Source organism: Zalophus californianus, chromosome 9 (assembly GCF_009762305.2).
Source record: "Zalophus californianus isolate mZalCal1 chromosome 9, mZalCal1.pri.v2, whole genome shotgun sequence".
NCBI lineage: Eukaryota > Metazoa > Chordata > Mammalia > Carnivora > Otariidae > Zalophus > Zalophus californianus.
Genome location: NC_045603.1, coordinates 116,084,686 through 116,107,224, shown reverse-complemented (window position 1 = coordinate 116,107,224; position 22,539 = coordinate 116,084,686).

Here is a 22,539-nt window from a genome sequence, read left to right as displayed (position 1 = left end):
TTCTCCATGTGGCACACAACCCCACTGCAAGATGCAGGGGAATGGCAACAGAGGATCACCAGCCCCTTCTTGGTGGTTGCTTCTTCTTCTTGCTGTTGCTCTTTTTTTAAGTAGAGGGCCCAAGATTCAAGGAGCCATCCTGCACTCATTTAAAATATGAAGGTGGTAAAAATGACTTCAAGTATTTTCTTGAAAATTTTAAACCTGGGAATATTTTCTATCTTCACTTTATCTTTTGTGGTTTTTCCAAATGATTTCAGTTTTAAGTCTATCATTTTGCCAAAATAATAAAACATCTGGAAAATCCAACCAATACAGAAAAGTAAAAAACAGAATCTGACAGCCCTTCCCTATAGATAAGTTCTGTGAAGAGATTTGGCTGTATCATACTGGAATTTTTCTACACATTTGCAGATGTGTGGATGTATCAGTATATATGTTTATATAGACATAGAATAAAATTTGTATATATAAACATATTTATAAGTATATGTGTTTCTGGATTTATATGTATTACTGAACATAGAACCAAACATGTACGGGGCAAATTTCAGAAATTGTGTTCAGGCTATATTTCTAGGTATAGTTGTGTTTGTGTGAATGTGTGTATATGTGTATGTGTGTGCATATATATATACATATATAAATGTATATAAATGTACATATATATTCACATACACATATGCATGTATTTACACATTTATCCATTATCCCTGGCACTGAAATTCCTCTTAGGATAGCAACTGCATTTATTTAAGAAAATTCTTTTGCAAAAAAAATTCTTTTGCAAGGTCATTTGGGATGAGAGGTGAGACACTGAAGACACAGGTATTTTCAAGAGACAGAGTAACACAAGAGATTAATTAATTTTAAAAATCACTATTATCTTTATTATGATTAACATTTATTAAATACCTACTATATGTCAGGTGTTATTTTAAGATGACTAAACCATTCCACCAGAGCAAAATGTGCTTCTGTCACAAGCAGAAGAGGATGGAGTGGCAGAAAGGACCCACAAGAAAGAGGCTGCCCAACTGAGCTCTAAGTGAGGAGCAAAGACAGTGAGGCGGCCCCAGAAGTGAGCGCCATCTTTCTCTGTCCACATTTTTTTTTCTGTACCTTCTTCCCTAGAGCAAAAGCAAATTCTGCTCATTTTTTCGGACACAGAAATTTAGTCAGTCTTCTTCTCGACTTTCATCAGCATGTTTTTTTATGAGTGGAGGGGAATTTTGCTTTTGCTTTTATTTTTGTTTTGATTGTTAGTTCTCCTTTGGTCATAAAGAAGTTTTACTTTGCACAGAAGCGAATTTATTAACATTTTCTTTATGGGTTCTGACTTTATGCCTGCTCATATAGGCCCTCCACACCCCCCAAAACTATAAAAGTAATTTTTCCCTTTTTTTTTTTTTTAGCACTTCTGTGCCTTTGTTTCTTACATTTAAGTCTTTGCTCTATCTGAATTTCTTCTGGATTATTTTGTATTTAAGAAGTAATGTAGGGATCTATTAATTAATGGCTAACCACTTGTTCTAACATTATATATTAATTTACCCTTTTCACTGATTGTAAATGCCACTTTTCTTGATATACTGAAATCATATAAGTTCTTGCATTTCTGTCTGAATTCTCTACTCCTCTTCCTTGGTTATACCACCCATTTCAGTATAAGTACCCTAATATATTAATTAAGGTCACTTCATAATGACAACAGCAATTTTATTTTGCTGATTTATTGAATGTTTTATTATGTGCTGATACTGTTATTTTTTTTACATGTGGAATGTCAGACAGAGAGAAGTTCAATAATTTACCCAAGTTCACACAGATATTAAGTAGAGGAGCCAAGATTTGAACCTAGATTGTCCAGCCCTACAGACAACCTCTTGGTCATTATTCTCAGCCACCTCATGACACACCTGGATGTCATAAAGTCATTCTACTTTTGTGACTCTTCTCTCTCCGAATATTCCTTTATTTTTATTTTTCCAGATGAACTTCAGAATTATTTTTGACAAATTTTCCCCAGAATCTTGGGCTAGTTTTACATGGGGATCCTAGTGAATATACACATTGATTTAAGAAGAATTGATAAGTCTAAGGAGTCTTCCTTTTCATGAGTAAGGTATGCTTCTCTATTTATTTGTCTTCTTTTATATACTTCCACCGCGATATTTGCAAACATCTTTATGGTGACAGGACTTTGTTTGTCCATTTTATTTCCTAATTATTGGTTAAGAAAACTATTAACTTTTATATATTAATGTCAAGTAGTAGTAAGGGTAATGGCATCCTAGTCTTATCTGTGATTTTAATGTGAACGCTTCCAGTGTTTGCCATACATATAGTCCTACATTTTTATTTTAAAGATATATTCTTAAATATTAAAGGGATATTCACTTATCCTTATTTTCCTATGATTTCTTTAAAGTCAGAAATAGACATTAACTTATCAAATACCTCTTCTATACCTATCAACATGATTATATCTTTTTCCCTTTTGGCCTACTAATAAGGTGAATTGTCAATAAATATCCTAATTAAGCCTTTCTTAAAGTCTTAAAGAATAAACTCCATGTGGTTTTGTCTACTTTTTTAGTTTATTACTGGATTTTATTTGCCTTGTTATTTAGGATTTTTGCATAGACATTCACATGTGAGACTAGCCTATAATTTTCTTTTTTGTGCTATTTTGGTCAAAATTTATATGCTGGTTTTATAAAAAAAACTTGTCTTTCTCTATGTTCTAGTACAGTTATAAAGGCATCAGAATTATCTATTTCTTGGACATTTGAAAGAATTCACTCAGATCCCAATACTTCTCAAGGGAATAGCTTTTAGAAAGCCTGAATAGAGCAAAAATAAATCTATAAATAAAGCTGGTACCATTTTGACAAATATACTAGTTGGCTCAGACTTCCATAGTTTGGGAACAGACTAGATTTAGGTAAATCAAAGAGGTTATCCATAGAAAGGACACAGAGTACAACCAAGATGCACAACAAAGAGATCAGCAACATCATCCAGGACAGCCAGAGGTACAAGTTTCTGGACTCCAGAAATTCTCCCTAGGGATGCCCAACTGTTGATGGTACCAGCAGCCTAACTGCTCTCCTTCCTGTCAGTCCTAATTTGAAAGTGGGCTAGAGAGTACCTCACCTATGCTGAGGACACCTCATCCATCATGGAGTTATACAGGCAATGGTACAATCTCAAAAACAAACATACCATCCTCCACCTCCCAGGGTATTCCAGCTGGGTTCGAGTTCATATCTGAACTTAGTGTTGGGAACCAGAACAAAGGCCAGTTTTTTCAGAAGCCTCTGGGTACCATGCTAGCAATTTTTAGAACAGTCATCTACCTAGCTCTAAAAGATAAAGATAGTAGTTTCGAGATAGCCTCCTGTATTGGAAAACTATGTTCTTGCCAGATCACAATCTTCTTGAGCCTGAGCTCCAAATCTCATATAACCCCAATAGCTCTATACAGTACCTGCTAATCCCAAAATTTTCTGATTTTCTAATTTTCTTTAGGTTTCTGTCTCCCTTCTCAAATCTCACATAAATGCATAAAATGATGCACTTTAGCCATAATAAAAATGTTTTCAGATTACCTTTATACCCACTGCTGCTCTATGCTCTGGTGTTAATAAAGCTTTCTTCTTCCTGAGTTTGAAGATAACATAGACATTAGATAGCAAAATTGTGGTAGCAAATGTACTTCATGACAAAGGATATAAAATAATAAAGGAAAGGAGACAGAATAACAGAAAGCAAGTTCAATGAGAAGTTAATGCACTTGCAAGGCTTGGTTTGGAGATTGGTGGGATGTAAAGCTGGGGGATAAATTAGGGCTAGATGTTGGAAACTGAGCTGATTTTATTTCAGGAGCGACATGGACAAATTCACATTATGAAAAGCTCCACCTGGCATCCCTGGGGAAATGTGCATTAGAGATGGAAGACCCGAGAGTGGGGAGAGCCAGGGACGAGGGCTGATGAAGGCTCCGTAAAGCCAAGGCAGGAGGCATAAAGGGATCACAGACTTAAGATGTATTAGGAAGAACTGGCAGGACTTAGTCACAAACTACATATGGGGGACTGAAGAAGACAAAAGAAGCAAGAATAAATCCTAGTTTTATGAAACTCACTCAAACAAGGAGCACAGGATGAAAGTTCTGTTGTGGACAGTGTACCTTTAAGGTAACTGTGGGAATCTGTGTGGCAATCTTTACCTAGCAGTTCTGCTGGGGAATCGGAGTTGCTTAGTTGCTAAACAAAAAAAAAAAAGAAAAGAAGAATCTCAAGGGTAGGGGGAGGTTATTTTAAGGACACTGGAAGTTGAGCCAAAAGGGAAGTTAAAGCCGAAAAGAAGTTATTCTTCCCATCATGCACCTCTCAACATTCTCAGTCTTTCCAGGCCACAGGCATCCACTCTCGACCCTGCAGTCAGAGAGATTTTCCTAAAACAAGTCGGATCAGGCCACTCCTGACTAACACCCATGACCCTGAAGGCGAGGCTCACAATCCTTAATTTGGCCTTGGACAACACTTATGGTCAAGCTCCAGCATAGGTCTCCACCTCATCTCCTATAACTCTGCTCCCTACAACTGATGGATAAACAGAGGACTAAAGGAAAAGTAAAGTGATAGAGAGATGATCTCTTATCGTTTTGTTTTTTTTTTTCTGCCCATCTGCTGCACTCCAGATCTACCTCCTCTAGGAGGATCCAAATCCTGCTCCTCTCCTGTAACTTTTTATGTGTGTGGCTCTGGCTTATACAGACCCCCCTGGAGTCTTGACATCATATGTCTCAGAAATATTTTTTAATAACATGAAACAAAATTTCCTTACTGCCCATGTTGTTATTCCAGATTCCCATGAGAGAGAATCTGAGTAACTCATGATGAAGTTCAAGTGACCACTTTCTTCCAGTAAGCTGTGGACAAGGGTCAATGCCACATAGAAAGTAAGAAGCCTTCCCTGGGCAATGGGGACAGTCAGTCTCACAGAGAAGGAGGTGTGAGCACCAAGGAAGTGATCAACTTCTCTATCCCAACTTTGCCTTCTTTGGGTGTGACTATTTTTCTAATTTCTCAATTTCTACTTACATTTTGTTCTAATATTACAAAGTACCAGTACCACTCATGCAGTTTTTCAGTCTCAACCAATTTAGTATTATACGTGAATCTGATATGCATGCTCTTGTTTTCCTTTATCCAGATCACTAGTAAAAACATTTTATTTTATTTATTTTTATTTTTATTTATTTGACAGAGAGAGCACAAGTAGGCAGAGCAGCAGACAGAAGCAGAGGGAGAAGAAGGCTCTCTCTGAGCAGGGAGCCCGACGTGGGGCTCCATCCCAGGAACTTGACCAGGGATCATGACCTGAGCTGAAGTCAGCTGCCCAACCAACTGAGCCACCCAGGCGTCCCTGTGAAAACATTTTAAAGAGAAATTTGGTTTCCTATTGTAGCGTTACAGAAAGCTCAGCTCCCTTCCCCCAAAAAAGTGGGTTTGGAAGAAAAATGTTGTTAAAAATCAGGAGCTAAAAGCATGAGATTATTGACTACATCTGTCTGTAATAATAGACGGTAATACTAATTGTTGTTCAGAAGTTGCATATTGTTTTAATTTTCTCAAGGGTAAAATATGAATGTAGACATGGACAGATTTTAAATATTCTGTTTCTACGCTCACTGTATGAGCTTTGCAAATTATTTGATTCTTTAATAAAATGCATCTTCCTTTTTTTTGAAAGGATGTGGCCCTTTTTAAAGGAGAAACAGTTTTAGAAGGTAGCAAAAAATATCACAACCTAGAAAAACTCATTTGAAATTAAGTCGTCTATTTGCAAGTGAATGAGGTGCTATTTCTGTCCATTTCAATATAATCAGCATTCTGCTTCCAGAAATATTCAAATTTTCATTGCAAATCGCCCCGATGAAGTTCTGCATTTCTCATAACTCAAGACTCAGAACTCACCCCTGGCTCATGGGCTCCTTTAGTGTTTATATGAGATTTTAATAACATTTGGAAGATAAGTATGTCCTTCCATCCATACCAGTTGGTTGGGAAATACAGATAAAAACTAAAAATAAAATATCATGTTACAGAGGTGTGAGGTGGAGCTCATGTAAATAGTTGATCAAATTGAATGTAAACAGTATGTAACAATATGTTGCACAAAGAGGATGAAAGAGATCCCGAACTTGGGACTTGCCAAACCTAAGCTCCATCTTTGAAAGGACACTTCTAATCTCTAATTAGATGTTAAAATTCTTTTATATCTTGGACTTAAAATATAACCTCTGGACACAACCTAGAGAGTCAACTTCAAGAGATGCCAGGATGAATTTTTCTGTCTACCCCACTCTGAACTATTTCATATTCCACCTTGTCCTTCCACAGAGCCCGCAAATGTACATTTGGAGGGCCATTCTTTTGGATGAGGCATTGCCATTTCCAGGCAGTGTCTTTAAAAATGCAGATTCTCCTGAGAGATGTAACATAGAGCATCAGTGACATGGTCACCTGAAAAGGTTTACCAAAAGCTGTGCAGAGAGAATAAGATAGCAAGGGGGTGAGGAAGAAGCAGAAAATGGGTGTTCAGTGTTGCTTGAATTCAGGGATTCAGCTGATGCTTTCCTTAGCGAAATACTTCTAATAACTAACAAAAGTGTTTCAGGTTCTGTTTCTTTATCACTAGACTTATTTAAATTATGAAACTAACCTGATCAGACAACCCATGTAATTTGGATTATGTTTGTACCAAAAGGCTTTCCTGCCACATTAAATGCAATGATTACAACCACCTTCACTACACGTGGAGAGCTCAAATAGCCAATGTGAATTCATTTGCTAGTCAATCATGATCTTGTTCTCATTTTCGACATCAACAAAGATTTGATATGAAAACGGATATAGATGTTTAAGACTGTACCTTGATGTGCATTTGGGATTGGAACTGGGCATCAGAACAAAGCTGGTCCATTAGATTTTTTTCTCCCAAAACATCTGCAATGAAGGAGTTAAGGAGGAAGGGAGAAAGCCAGATCCTGTGTGACTGGGATTGGGACAATTCACTGGATCGTGTGGCATGACCACTGCTCTTTGAACCCAGAAGTGAGAGAAAAAAATCACACTGTTAGGAGCAGGGTGTGGTGGGTATACACAGAGGGTCTGGACAGTTTCGTGATTCCCAGCCCCAGTTCCACACTGAAACCAGCTGGGGTCCATGAGACACCTTATGCCCACATAATGAATTTCCCACCACTACCTTTACATTTTTGTTTTCAGTCAGTCTGAACTGAATTCTGTAGCTTGCAAACAGAGTTGAAACTAATACAGTTCTTAAGATGGTTCTGCAAATACACCCTGATCTGTAACAATAGGCTACACTAAGATGTCAGAGAGGAGAATTTCACATAAGGGCATCCCCAAAAAGGGATGCTTTGTTCTAGCTAATGGTCAATGTGTATTTCAGAAGAATGGCATGCATGTCACCCAGAAGACTGCAGTTGGCCACTCTTTTCAGAGTTAGGGTCTATCATTGGTATACCAAGAACATGAAAATTAGACGAATAGGATTGTCCTCTGAAGATATAAAACATAAAATCAACACACAGTGGATCAGAATAGACACATGGCAAAGTATCATTTATAAAAACATGGTCCCTATGCCAAAAATTGATTTTAACATGACTGAAAGGAGCAATTATGCTAATTGAATTTTGAGATGACTTTGATCATCAGCAGCTTGGGCCTGGACTGGTAGGTTTCTGGTTTAAAAATAAAAGATAAAGCTCTCAAAAAGTATAGAACTTACAAAAAGAAATATTTTCAGGGGCACCTGGGTGGCTCAATTAGTTAAGCATCTGACTCTTGATTTCGGTTCAGGTCATGATCTCAAGGTTGTGGGACTGAGCCCCGCAAAAGGCTCTGCACTGGATGTGGAGCCTGCTTAAGATTCTCTCTCTCTCTCTCTCTCTCTCTCTCTCTCTCTCCCTCTGTCCCTCCCCTTGCACAGGCTCGCTCTTTCTCTGTCTCAAAAAAAAAAAGAAAAGAAAATGAGAAAATGAACAGGGCTAAAATAAGACAGGCCACAGGTTTAAAAAAAAGAAACATTTTATGGGGCACCTGGGTGGCTCAGTCGTTAAGCGTCTGCCTTCAGCTCAGGTCATGATCCCAAGGTCCTGGGATCGAGCCCCACATCGGGCTCCCTGCTCCACAGGAAGCCTGTTTCTTCCTTTCCCACTCCCCCTGCTTGTGTTCCCTCTCTCACTGTCTCTTTCTCTCTGTCAAATAAATAAATAAAATCTTTAAAAAAATATTTTAGATTGGCTTTATCTAGGTGGATATATTATGACTTTTTATATAAAAAGTACCTATGAAATCATGAATTTTCATATAAAAAGTATCTATATAAAATTGACACACTATTTTCAACTTTGATATTCCATAGTAATTTAAGACAAGAAGAACCACATGTAACATTACCATATTTTCATCAGTAATTGCACAGCTATGTATCTAATGATAAATGTTGAATTGTGTTAAAGGAATTAGCAATATATTTGCCCCTAGAGAAATATAGTATAGTCCCCTTATATATGGATTCCTTTATACCACATCACATTTACTTTGGTCCTATATATATTTAAATGTTTGAAGTGCCTTAGACTCTTGACATATTTTCAAAATAAAGCTTTGTTAAGTTCTAATAAATTTTGCATAAAAACTTGAATAAAATCAAAGAGCAAGCCATGATTTATGGCTAAGAGGACAGTTAGTAGAAATATGGGTGGAAAAGTATATGCTTTAAAACACAAAAAATATTACATAGTAATTAGAACAGTGGTTCTCAAATTGTGGTCCTTTAAAACTTGGGGATCCCAAACCCTTTTCAGGGGCTCCATGGAGTAAAAAGAATTTTCTTAATAATTGTAAAATGTTATTTGTCTTTTTCTTTTACTGTGTTGACATTTTGGTGCAAAAATAATAGCGATTAAAATTGCATGTGCGGAGGAGGAGCAAGATGGTGGAGGAGTAGGAGACCTATATTTCATCTGGTCCCAGGAATTCAGCTGAGTAGGTATCAAACCATTCTGAACACCTACGAACTCAACAGGAGATCGAAGAAAAGAATAGCAGCAACTCTGAACAAAAAAGGGACCACTTTCTGGAAGGCCTCTTCTGATTTGTTTAGTGTATATTTCTCTGGGGTCATTGTTACCCTGTTAGCATTTTGTTCTTTCATTCACCTATTCTCATCTGGACAAAATGACAAGACAGAAAAAATCACCTCAAAAAAAAGAACAAGAGGCAGTACTGACTGCCAGGGACCTAATCAATTCGGACATTAGTAAGATGTTGGAACTAGAGTTCAGAATGACGATTATAAAGATACTAGCTAGGCTTGAAAACAGCATGGAAGATACTAGAGAAACTCTGGAGAAATAAAAGACTAAAATCTAACCAAATCGAAATCAAAAAGGCTATTAATGAGGTGCAATCAAAAATGGGAGACTCTAACAGCTAGGATAAATGAGGCAGAAGAGAGAATTAGTGATTTAGAAGACCAAATGATGGAGGATAAAGAAGCTGAGAAAAAGAGAGCTAAATAACTACTGGATCACAAGGGCAGAATTCGAGAGATAAGTGATACCATAAAACGAAACAATATTAGAATAATTGGGATCCCAGAAGAAGAAGAAAGAGAGAGAGTGGGGCAGAAGGTATATTGGAGCAAATTATAGCAGAAAACTTCCCTAATTTGGGGAGGGAAACAGGCATCAAAACCTAGGAGGCACAGAGAATCCTCCTCAAAATCAGTAAAAATAGGTCAACACCCCGACCTCTAATAGTAAAACTTACAAGTCTCAGAGGCAAAGAGAAAATCCTGAAAGCAGCTCAGGACAAAGGGTCTGTACCCACAATGGTAGAAACATTAGATTGGCAACAGACCTAACCACAGAGACCTGGCAGGCCAGAAAGGACTGGCATGATATCTTCAGAGCACTAAATGAGAAAAATATGCAGCCAAGAATACTATATCCAGCTAGGCTGTCACTGAAAATAGAAGAAGAGATAAAAAGCTCCCAGGACAAAAACTAAAGGAATTTGCAAACACGAAACCAGCCCTACAAGAAATATTGAAAGGGGTCCTCTAAGTAAAGAGAGACACTAAAAGTAGCATAGACCAGAAAGGAACACAGACAATATACAGTGACAGTCACCTTACAGGCAATACAATGGCACTAAATTCATAACTTTCAGTAGTTACCCTGAATGTAAATGGACTAATGCCCCAATCAAAAGACACAGGCTATCAGATTAGATAAAAAAAAACAAGACCCATCGATATGCGGTCTGCAAGAGACTCATTTTAGACTCAAAGACACCTCCAGATTGAAAGTGAGGGGGTGGAAAACCATTTACCATGCCAATGGACACCAAAAGAAAGCTGGGGTGGCAATCCTTACAGCAGACAAATTACATTTTAAACCAAAGACTATAATAAGAGATGAGGAAGGACACTATATCATACTTAAAAAGGGTCTATCCAACAAGAAGATCTAACAATTGTAAATATCTATGCTCCTAACATGGGAGAAGCCAATTATATCAGCCAGTTAATAACAAAATCAAAGAAACACATCAATAACAATACAATAATAGTAGGGGACTTTAACAGCCCCCTCTCTGAAATGGACAGATCATCTAAGCAAAAGATCAACAACGAAATAAAGACTTAAAATGACACACTGGACCAAATGGACTTCACAGATATATTCTGAACATTCCATCCCACAGCAACAGAATACACCTTCTTCTCTAGTGCTCATGGAACATTCTCCAGAATAGATCACATCCTAGGTCACAAATCAGGTCTCAACTGGTACCAAAAGATTGGGATCATTCCCTGCATATTTTCGGACCACAATGCTTTGAAGCTAGAACTCAATCACAAGAAGAAAGTCGGAAAGAACCCAAATACAGGGAGGCTAAAGAGCATCCTACTAAAGAATGAATGGGTCAACCAGGAAATTAAAAAAGAATTTAAAAAATTCACGGAAACAAATGAAAATGAAAACACAACTGTTCAAAATCTTTAGGATGCAGCAAAGGCAGTCCTAAGAGGAAAGTGTATAGCAATACAAGCCTTTCTCAAGAAACAAGAAAGGTCTCAAATACACAAACTAACCCTACACCTAAAGGAGCTGGAGAAAGAACAGCAAATAAAGCCTAAACCCAGCAGGAGAAGAGAAATAATAAAGATCAGAGCAGAAATCAATGAAATAGAAACTAAAAGAACAGCAGAACAGATCAACGAAACTAGGAGCTGGTTCTTTGAAAGAATTAACAAGATTGATAAACCCCTGGCCAGACTTATCAAAAAGAGAAAAGACCCAAATAAATAAAATCATGAATGAAAGAGGAGAGATCATAACCAACACCAAAGAAATACAAACAATTATAAGAACATATTATGAGCAACTATATGCCAGCAAATTAGATAATCTGGAAGAAATGGATGCATTCCTAGAGATGTGTCAACTACCAAAACTGAACCAGGAAGAAATAGAAAACCTGAACAGACCCATAACCACTAAGGAAATTGAAGCAGTCATCAAAAATCTCCCAACAAGCAAGAGCCCAGAGCCAGATGGCTTCCCAGGGGAATTCTACCAGACATTTAAAGAATTAATACCTATTCTGGAACTGTTCCAAAAAATAGAAATGGAAGGAAAACTTCCAAACTCATTTTATGAGGCCAGCATTACCTTGATCCCCAAATCAGACACAGACCCCATCAAAAAGGAGAATTACAGACCAATATCCCTGATGAACATGGATGCAAAAATTCTCACCAAAATACTAGCCAATAGGATCCAACAGTACATTAAAAGGATTAGTCACCACAACCAAGTGTGATTTATTCCTGGGTTGCAAGGTTGGTTCAACATCTGCAAATCAATCAATGTGATACAATACATTAATAAAAGAAAGAGCAAGAACCATAAGATCCTCTCAATAGATGCAGAAAAAGTATTTGACAAAGTACAGCATCCTTTCTTGATTAAAACTCTTCAGAGTATAGGGATAGAGGGTATATACCTCAATATCATAAAACCCATCTATGAAAAATCCACAGCAAATATCATTCTCAATGGGGAAAAGCTGAGAGCTTTCCCCCTAAGATCAGGAACACGGCAGGGATGTCCACCATCACCACTGCTATTCAACATAGTATTAGAAGTCCTACAGCAATCAGACAACAAAAAGAAATCAAAGGCATCCGAACCAGCAAAGAAGTCAAACTCTCACTCTTTGCAGATGATATGATACTTTATGTGGAAAACCCAAAAGACTCCACCCTAAAACTGCTAGACCTCATACAGGAATTCAGTTAAGTGGCAGGATATAAAATCAATGCACAGAAATCAGTGGCATTCCTATACACCAACAACAAGACAGAAGAAAGAGAAATTAAGGAGTCGATCCCATTTACAATTGCCCCCAAAACCATAAGATATCTAGGAATAAATCTAACCAAAGAGGCAAAGATTCTGTACTCAGAAAACTATAAAATACTCATGAAAGAAATTGAGGAAGACACAAAGAAATGGAAAAACGTTCCATGCTCATGGATTGGAAGAACAAATACTGTGAAGATGTCAATGCTAGGTAGAGCAATCTACACATTTAATGCAATCCCTATCAAAATACCATCCACTTTTTTCAAAGAAATGGAACAAATAATCCTAAAATTTGTATGGAACCAGAAAAGACCCTGAATAGTCAGAGGAATGTTGAAAAAGAAAAGAAAAGCTGGTGGCATCACAATTCCAGACTTCAAGCTCTATTACAAAGCTGTCATCTTCAAGACTGTATGGCACTGGGACAAAAACAGACACATAGATCAATGCAACAGAATAGAGAGCCCAGAAATGGAGCCTCAACTCTATGGTCAACTAATCTTCGACAAAGCAAGCAAGACTGTCCAAAGGAAAAAAGACAGTCTCTTCAACAAATGATGCTGGGAAAATTGGACAGCCACATGCAGAAGAATGAAACTGAACCACTTCCTTACACCATACACAAAAATAGACTCAAAATGGATGAAAGACCTCAATGTGAGACAGGAGTCCCTCAAAATCCTAGAGGAGAACACAGGCAGCAACCTCTTCGACCTCAGCCGCAGCAACATCTTCCTAGAAACATCACCAGAAACAAAGGAAGCAAGAGCAAAAATGAACTATTGGGACTTCGTCAAGATAAAAAGCTTTTGCACAGCAAAAGAAACAGTCAACAAAAACCACAAGACAACCGACAGAATGAGGGAAGATATTTGCAAATGACATATCAGATAAAGGGCTAGTATCCAAAATCTATAAAGAACTTACCAAACTCAACACCCAAAGAACAAAGAATCCAATCAAGAAATGGGCAGAAGACATGAACTGACATTTTTCCAAAGAAGACAGCCAAATGGCCCACAGACATATGAAGAAGTGCTCAACATCACTCGGCATCAGAGAAATCTAAATCAAAACTTCAATGAGCTACCACCTCACACCAGTCAGAATGGTTAAAATTAACAAGTCAGGAAATGACAGATGTTGGCGAGGATGCAGAGAAAAGGGAACCCTCCTACACTGTTGGTGGTAAAGCAAACTGGTGCAGCCACTCTGGAAAACAGTATGGAGGTTCCTCAAAAATTTGAAAATAGAGCTACTGTATGACCCAGCAATTGCACTACTGGGTATTTACCCCAGAGATAAAAATGTAGTGATCCGAAGGGGTATGTGCACCCTGATGTTTATAGCAGCAATGTCCACAATAGCCAAACTCTGGAAAGAGCCAAGATGTCCATCGACAGATGAATGGATATAGAAGATGTATATATATACAATGGAATATTATGCAGCCATCAAAAAAAAACCCACAATGAAATCTTGCCATTTGCCACGACGTGGATGGAACTAGAGGGTATTATGCTAAGCGAAATAAGTCAATCAGAGAAAGACATGTTTCATATGATCTCACTGATATGAGGAATTCTTAATCTTGCTGTAGTGGTGGGGGGTGGGAGGGATGGGGTTGCTGGGTGATAGACATTGGGGAGGGTATATGCTCTGGTGAGTGCTATGAATTGTGTAAGACTGATGAATCACAGACCTGTACCTCTGAAACAAATAATACAGATAAATACAAATAAAACAAATAATACATTATATGATAAAAAAGAAAAAGAAGATAGTAGGAAGGGAAAAATGAAAGGGGGAAATCGGAGGGGGAGCTGAACCATGAGAGACTATGGACTTTGAGAAACAAACTGAGGGTTCTAGAGGGAAGGGGGGTGGGGGGATGGGCTAGACTGGTGATGGATATTAAAGAGGGCACGTATTGAATGGAGCACTGGGTGTTAGACTCAAACAATTAATCATGGAACACTACATCGAAAACTAATGATATAATGTATGGTGATTAACATAACATAATAAAAATTTTTTTTTTAAAAATTGCATGTGTTTGGGTCACCTGGCTGGTTCAGTTGGTTGAGCATCTGACCCTTGATTTCTGCTCAGGTCATGATCTCAGGGTCTTGGGATCAAGCCCACGTTGGGCTCCCCACTCAGCAGGGAGTCTGCTTCTCTCCTTCTCCCTCTGTGCCCTCCCCCTGCTTGTACTCATGTGCATGTGCTCTCTCTCTCTAAAATAAATAAATATTTTTTTCTTAAAAACTGCAGTCCTTTGGCATGACTCAAAGCAGTGACACCAAATTACACTATACTGGTTGTTATCATAGTCTTCACCACCATACACCTAGAGTTTAAAAAATCCACTTTCACTGAAGACTGTTCTTGATGCTGCGGTAAACATGATGAAATCTCCACCCTTGAGTACTAGGTAATGAAATGAGAAGTACTCAAAAAGTACTTGTTCTTCACACCCTCATAAAATAGTTGGCTCAAGGAAAAATACTTGTGCAATTTAGTTACAAGCTGAACTGGCTGGTTTGCTTTTTTTTTCTCATGAAACATCATTTTTACTTCAAAGAATGAGTGACAGAAAACGACAGTTATTCAGACCTAAGCATGAGCAGATTTTTTTCCTAATGTATAAAAGGAGTCTGTCACATCAAGGAAAACAATTGGCAGTATTGTTGCCAAAGATAAAATTCAAGCTTTCAAGCAAAAATTGGAATTTTGGAAAATTCACATCTACCACCATAAACTTTAAAAACTTTTAGGATAATATCAATGGTGATTTTCATGAATATGATTTTTATATTATGTATTTTATATATTATATATTATATTTTATATATGTATTTTATATATATACTGTATATATTTATATATATATTGTATTTTATATATGTATATATTATATTATGATTTTATATAATGTAATTAATTATGTCAATATTTGGACTATCAATAAATAAATAATTCAATAAATCAGTATTTTCTGCACAACCCATAAGTAATGTTACAAAATCATACACAGCTAAAAGACCCATTCAAAATGTAAGACAGACCAGTGGAATTTAATGTAGCAGAGTACCAAAACTTCACTGATAGGGTTTCAGATTCCCCAGTGCAACTCAAACTTTATCTGAAAATTTACCAAATACTCTTTTGCCAACTGCATATCTATGGGAGGCCAAGTTTTCTTCATATATTTTAATCAAAACAATGTGTCACAACACATTGAATGCAGCAGTAGATGCATAAATCTACCTGCACATATATATCTTGTATGGATACAATTTCCTTATTTCTCTCATTTGATAAAGGATAATTTAGCTGACTGAAAATTTTATGTTCTTCAGAGAAAAATCTGTTTGGAGCATTTTATATGGAATGATTCTATGATTTATCTCAGCTTTCACAAGAGCTTATATTTAGAAAGAAACAGTGTCCCTAAGCAAATATTTGTGGGGTTTGATGGATGGGTGGTAGAATTCTACAGATGAGTCTAATATGTCCCAGAGACTGAGCAGATGTCTAATTGGAAAGGAAAGGGGTCCTTTCTCTTAAACAAAAGTAAAACAAAACCCATGTTTTTTGTTTTTGCTTTTGTTTGAGGGAAGGGGCATGTCCTGAATCAAGGGTTCTGTTTGTACAAATGTCTCTTTCAAAAGAAAGGGTGCTGTGAGAGAGAACATCTGGGGGTCTATGTATAGGATAATAGAGAATGGGGAAAATGAGAGCATGTCAAGCAGCGGACATATAAGTTCGAGTTAAGAGCTTTGAGAGAGGAAGGGCCATGTATCCTTCAGCAAAATGATTTTGGGGAAAGGGTTCTGTAATGAGGAATTGCTCCTGTTTTTCTTGCCTCTCCTTTTCTGGTTCACACAATCCTTCTCCCAGATCCCCCGCATGTCTTTATTTTTTTTTAATTTATTTATTTGGAAAGAGAGTGAACATGAGTGCCATGTGAGGAGGGTAGGGGCAGAGGGAGGAGGGAGAGAATCCAAGCAGACTCCCTGCTGATCATGGAGCCCCACTCGGGGCTTGATCCCAAGACCCTGAGATCATGACCTGAGCCAAAATCAAGAGTTGGATGCATAACCAACTGAAACACCCAGGCACCCCCCCACCGTGTCTTTAGATGGGAGTACGTTATTGCTGAAAAGCAATAAACATCAATTCCCTCTCTTGGGAAGACCTTGGCTAATAACAAGTCATATATATATATATGGAAAACTATTTTGTGTGATAAAGGAGGAGATGCTCTAAAAATGGACAAAAAATGGTCAATCTGATCATAATCAATGTTAAAAATTGGAGAAATGATAAACATTCTTTACTATTCTGTATTTTTTATGAGCTCTCTGAGGCAGACTGATCCATTAGAAATACTTCTCAGAGGATTTGCAAGATGAAAAGGTCATAAAAAATCCTTCACAGTTTCTCTTTATTCTGCCTTTTGAAATACTTGTAAACATTTATATGAGGTTTTCAGGAGATTCAATTTGTAGTCAAGGTCTTTGAAGATAGTCATCAGTTTCTGCTTCCTTTAAAACTCCAAATTTACACTAACACAGCCTCTTCTGACATGTGGCTATTGGTCTGATTTAAAACTTGCTGGCTTAAACTTGTACATTCAGTCCTATGCAGTCTGAATTCTAAATACAACCCATTTCTCCTTAAGACAAGAGTTCAATGGAATGTGAATTCTACACAGAATTTCACACAATTTTAAGTGTTCACCTTAAATTTACTGCCTAAATTTCTTAAAATAATGGGTTTTTAAATTATATAATTAAGTCACTGGGTCGTTAACTACTACTACACTTAACATGATCAGAGACAACTATTTTTAAATCTCATTTTGGTGCTGCAAAGCTTCCAATGGACTTATTATTTCAACTGGAATCAATACCCAGTTTCCTGGAAAAACAGCACTTGATGAAAAACTAATTATGCCTCTGACATCAGGCGCCATATTTCCCACCTGGTTTCAAGCTTTCAAATAGAGGCTCAAGGAGCCAAGCCTTGGATTTTTTTCCTGGCCCCAGAGGAGTGGATTAGAGGCTCCCTGGCTGGGACAGAGCTCTGTGTCTGTGTTTTCTCACCATCCAACTGTTCATCTTGTTCCAGGCCCCTCCTTTGAGTAGTTTTCTGAGATGAACCTGTTTCCCATCTGGCCTGTTCTTCCTGCAGCTTTGACTTGGCTCTCCTTGGACCCGCTTCCTGTCCTGCCTCTGCCAGCCCTCAGAATTGGCCTCCCTGCTAAAGCAGTGAGGAGTGGGAATATCAGCATAGGGAAACCACATCCACATCTTTCATTTCCTTCACTTCACATTTGCTCAGTTGCCCCATTGATCACACCCTACAGCAATCACATTTCAGTCTCTTGCCTTCTTTCCAACCCACTATTCTTCCATACTCTTCCTTAAAAATAATGTCCTTGGCCGCTCTTCCCTCTCACCCCTTGCCCACCATCTCAGCCTTCTGATCTTCTTTCCTCCAAATCTGTCTGTTTCTATGTCTCCTCTTTTTATTTTATGCTCTTCCATTTTTCTCTTCCACTTTTTTTTTCTTCTTTTCTGCCACAACCAAAGTATTTACTCCAATACTTGCCAAATAACATTGCCAAATGTGTGGTTTTGAATCAGACAGCCCCTATATTGGAGCTTTCTATCTGGGAAACCAGGTGAGAAAATACCAGATACTCACAATGGTTTCAAATTAGTAAAATTTGCTACAGCATATTATGAAATGATCTTGCACCATTGTCCTAGGTAGCTCTTTGGGGCTCTGTTCTGATTCTCCATGAGAATCTCACCAACCCTTGATGCTGGCACACAGATCCTGACCTCATAGTTCTAAATCCTCATCAATAACACTTACCAGCCAGAGGAACTGCACCTCGTCAGTCATGCAGACTGTTTTCCTTCTATACGCCTAATATTTGTATTAGTGCTACCCTTGGAAAGTCTATTTTTCCAAACATTGCAGAACTTTTTAAATGGAAAGTCCCAGCTTAATCATTAAAAAAGAGTAGCATTCTAAAATGAGAACACGTTAAGGCATACAATTCAGTTCTGAAAATCCTTGAGAGAAAAAAATTCATTGTAAGTTTTCTGTTGGAAAGTTGTATTTGCATTGTGACAGGGCTATTCCAAAGGATATAATGTATACATGGGTGTCCTTAAATATAGAGAAATGATTCTGTATTTGTTGTATCATATTCTGAGTGTTTAAGATTTGGCTAGTTATGAGAAATGACCTGTTTAAGGAGCTCAAGAAGCCATGAGTGGCCATGACATTACTTCTGCTGAGGTAATTAGAGCACCAGCTCTTTAGAAGGAGTAATGCTTCATCCTGAAAAATTACCTGCCACTGAAAATTTCCTTAAACTGTTCCATATTCCATTTCAATTTCTGTATCAAATCTAGTGTAGAATGAGTTTATAGCACCTTATGCAGAAGTGATAATGAAAATATTCAACAAATATTTAACGTTTGGTAGGGAGTGAGTACTGACTGCTCAGAATGGAAGCCCAACCAATCAGAACAGACACCAAAGTGGTGCCCACCTGCTAGTATCAGCTCCAGTTTTGGAAACCCATAAGCAATGAATCTAAGAGATTGGCTGTGTCAATGTTTTGAATTGTATGTATTTGTAATGTGCCTTTTTCTTGTATAAAAAAAAGGGGGTTTGGGTAAGTAGAAATTGGGAAAGCCTGACTTCTTAAAGTAAATCTAAAAATCAAAACGTAAAATTATACAACTTAAAATTGTAAATTAAATTATCAATCAAGAGTTTCCTGCCTAGTAGACAGGGCCTAGTGCAATGCTTGAATAGCGCAGGTAAATAGGTACGTTAAATGGTGGTATTAGTATTGTATCTTTTTATCACCAAAAATTTATCAAGAATTTATTGAAAATCCATGACCACTCTGAGGACCTGTTTAGGTAATTCAGAGACTTCACAATAATATCTGACAATGTGAAAAAAAAATCAGTTGAGCAGTCACAGAAAGTGGTAAAAAGAAGTTGGTGAATCCATAAAGTAGAAGATACCCATAGATAGGAATCAAAGAAAAGGAAGTAAATTTGGAAATGCTGAATTAAAGGGGAAGTAAAAAACAAGCCAAGAAAATTTAGTAGCCTAAAAATATATTTGGTGAAACTGCATAACACTATAGCGAGAAGACAGTCAATAGTTCAGGAACAGGAAACAAAGAACTACAGTGACCCAGTGATTTAGAGCAGTGCTCAGCAAAACTTTCAGTGTCTTCTATTGCTCAGGATAAAAGCAGCCCTTTAAAAAGCCATGCAGGCATGACCTCCAAGAACCTAGGTAGGCCCATGAAGTGTGTGGACTCTGAGGCACCTCCTCCACCACACCCATACCCCCGCCTTTGGATTCAGCTAGTTCCAGGAGCCTATGGTTTTCAGTTGGCATCAGATGACAAAAATAAAGTGATGAAACAGGTGGCAAAATTTAAAAATAACTATGGCACCTGGGTGGTGCAGTTTTTTGAACGACTGACCCCTGGTTTTAGCTCAGGTCATGATCTCAGGGTCATGAGATTGAGCCCTACATAAGGCTCCGTGCTCAGCATGGAGTCTGCTTGAAATTCTCTCTCCCTCTCTCTCTGCCCCTCCTGCTTATGCTCTCTCTAAAATAAATAAATAAAATCTTTTAAAAAGAATAAAAAATAAATAACTACAGCTACCAAGAAAGTGAGTTTTGCCCTATGGGAAGAGAAGGGAGAGAGGGAAGAGAGAAAGAATGATTCCTCTCACTTCCACAACCCTGCATTTCACTTACAGGAGGTGCGGAGGTGGTATTCTACAAACCACTTACAGGGGGTGGTTTTGGTTAATTTGGATACACAAATGTATACAAAATAGTCAAATATCTACCTGTTGATAATATTGTTTTTAGCCAATTACATATATATACTTAAGACATGTATTATTAAACCTTTCTTAACTTACCAATGTTGATTTTTTCCACCCTCACATTATATTAAAAAAAGTTGTATTCAAATTATTCACCTGTGCCTTTGACATCATCATCTTCGCCCTTATTCATTTTTGGAGTTATTGAGTACAGTTTTCCAGAGCACATTGTTGTTACATTTTGTAAGTATGACTCTGACTGCGAAATATTCATTCCAAGCCATGAATAACCATTCACAGAATATTGTCAGTTGACTTTTTCATTCATCTTAGAGTTGCATGTTCTTGATCTCTAAACATTACCACTCAATGTATGAATCTTTAGAAAAATATGTTAAATATTGAGTAAATACAAAATTTTTATAACACCTGTTGGAGTTATAACTACTCTATGTCTAAAAAAAATGTCATACATCCTACACTTAGCATAAGAAATGAGCATTCCCTTGCCTTTTGGAGCCCTCTGAGGGCTAATCTCAACTGTCTTACCTCCTTACTCACTCCACTCCCATTGGTATTTCACCCTTTTAAAGTTTGTGCTTGTCATTACCTTGCTTTTAGTTCTGGTTTTAGCACTATGATTTTATCCTTGTACACATATGGTTTCATTTTGCACATCTTTTATTTCTTTAAAAATGAAATAATGCATATTTTACAACTTGTGTTTTGGGCATGATATTATATTTCAAAGATTCATCCATGTTGAATGCACATGACTGTAGGTCATTTATTTTCATTATTGCAGCATTCTATCGGTTGACGAGTATGTATTCATCCTTCCTCCTTGATGGATATTTAGGTTGTTTCCAGGTTTTGCCACGACAAACAATGCTTCTGTGAATATTCTTTTGATGTCTCAGTGCCCATTTAAGAGATTTTTTCTAGGGTGTTTTATCGGCTTAGGTATAGGGGCAGAGAACAGAATCTATTCTATGTAATCTAAATATAAAGGATCTATTACAAAGTATGAAACAGATTATAAGTTCAACTTCCTATTACAACTCACAGCAATAAAAAAGAATGGAGATTACTTCTATACACTAGTATGAAGTGATTATCAAAATATAAACCTAGCTAGAAAAAAACAAGATGGGGAAGAATATACATTGTATTTATCTAAGAAAAGGAGAAGAAAGAAAGAAAGATTCTCACATGCACACTTTTACTTTTAAAGGATAACTTATAAAATACATCAAAGTATATATAGAGAGAAGAGCCAGAGACAGACACTTGAGTTTTCTGAATACAACATGTGTTTTAGACTTGACTTTGGAATCATGTAAATATTTTATATAACTTTAAAACAAATCAAAATGAAAATAAAGCAATCCCTAAATATTAAAAGCAAAATGCTCAAATGAAGTCATCTGTTTATCAAACTGATGACAAACACGGAGAGACATTATTTCAAATAATTTTAAAAAGCAATACTTTGACCATACATCAAATCACTCATGAGACAACTTGAAGAAGCTCTCACTGGCCAAAGATGTGGCAATTTGGCCAAAAATATAAATAATAATACATAAATTATATTAAGGTATAGGTATATTAAGGTATTAGGAGAAACTTCCTTACCCTAGCAGATGAAGAGATGGTTCAGCACCAAGGACAGGGGCACCCATGACTGTCCAGGCTTACTTCCCTCTGTCTCCTCCCCATCAATATTTTAGTCACGCCCTGACTGTGTTTCGTAAGTTAAAAGCTCCTCCTCACTCCTGAGTTTATCTCTATTATACTTGTCAACTTATATTAAAATTACTTGTTTAAATATCTTCTCAACCACACTTAAGGGTACTCTTCTCAGCCTCAGCACAATTCCTGGGGCATAGTAGACTCAGTAATTTGTAGATGAGTTAATGAAAAATGACCCAATAAATCAACAAATAGCTTTCAAAAAAGAGTAAAATCCAAGGACACACTTAGACAAAAACAAGTATGCAAAGAAACAAAAGTCATATATTTGTTATTACTCCTTCAGATATCAGTTCTCAATCTTAGCTGTGCATCAGAAAAATCTGTAGAGATTATCAAATATGCAAAATCCAAGATACTACTCCATAAATGTAGAATGCAAATCCTGAGAGGTGGCATTTGTCACGT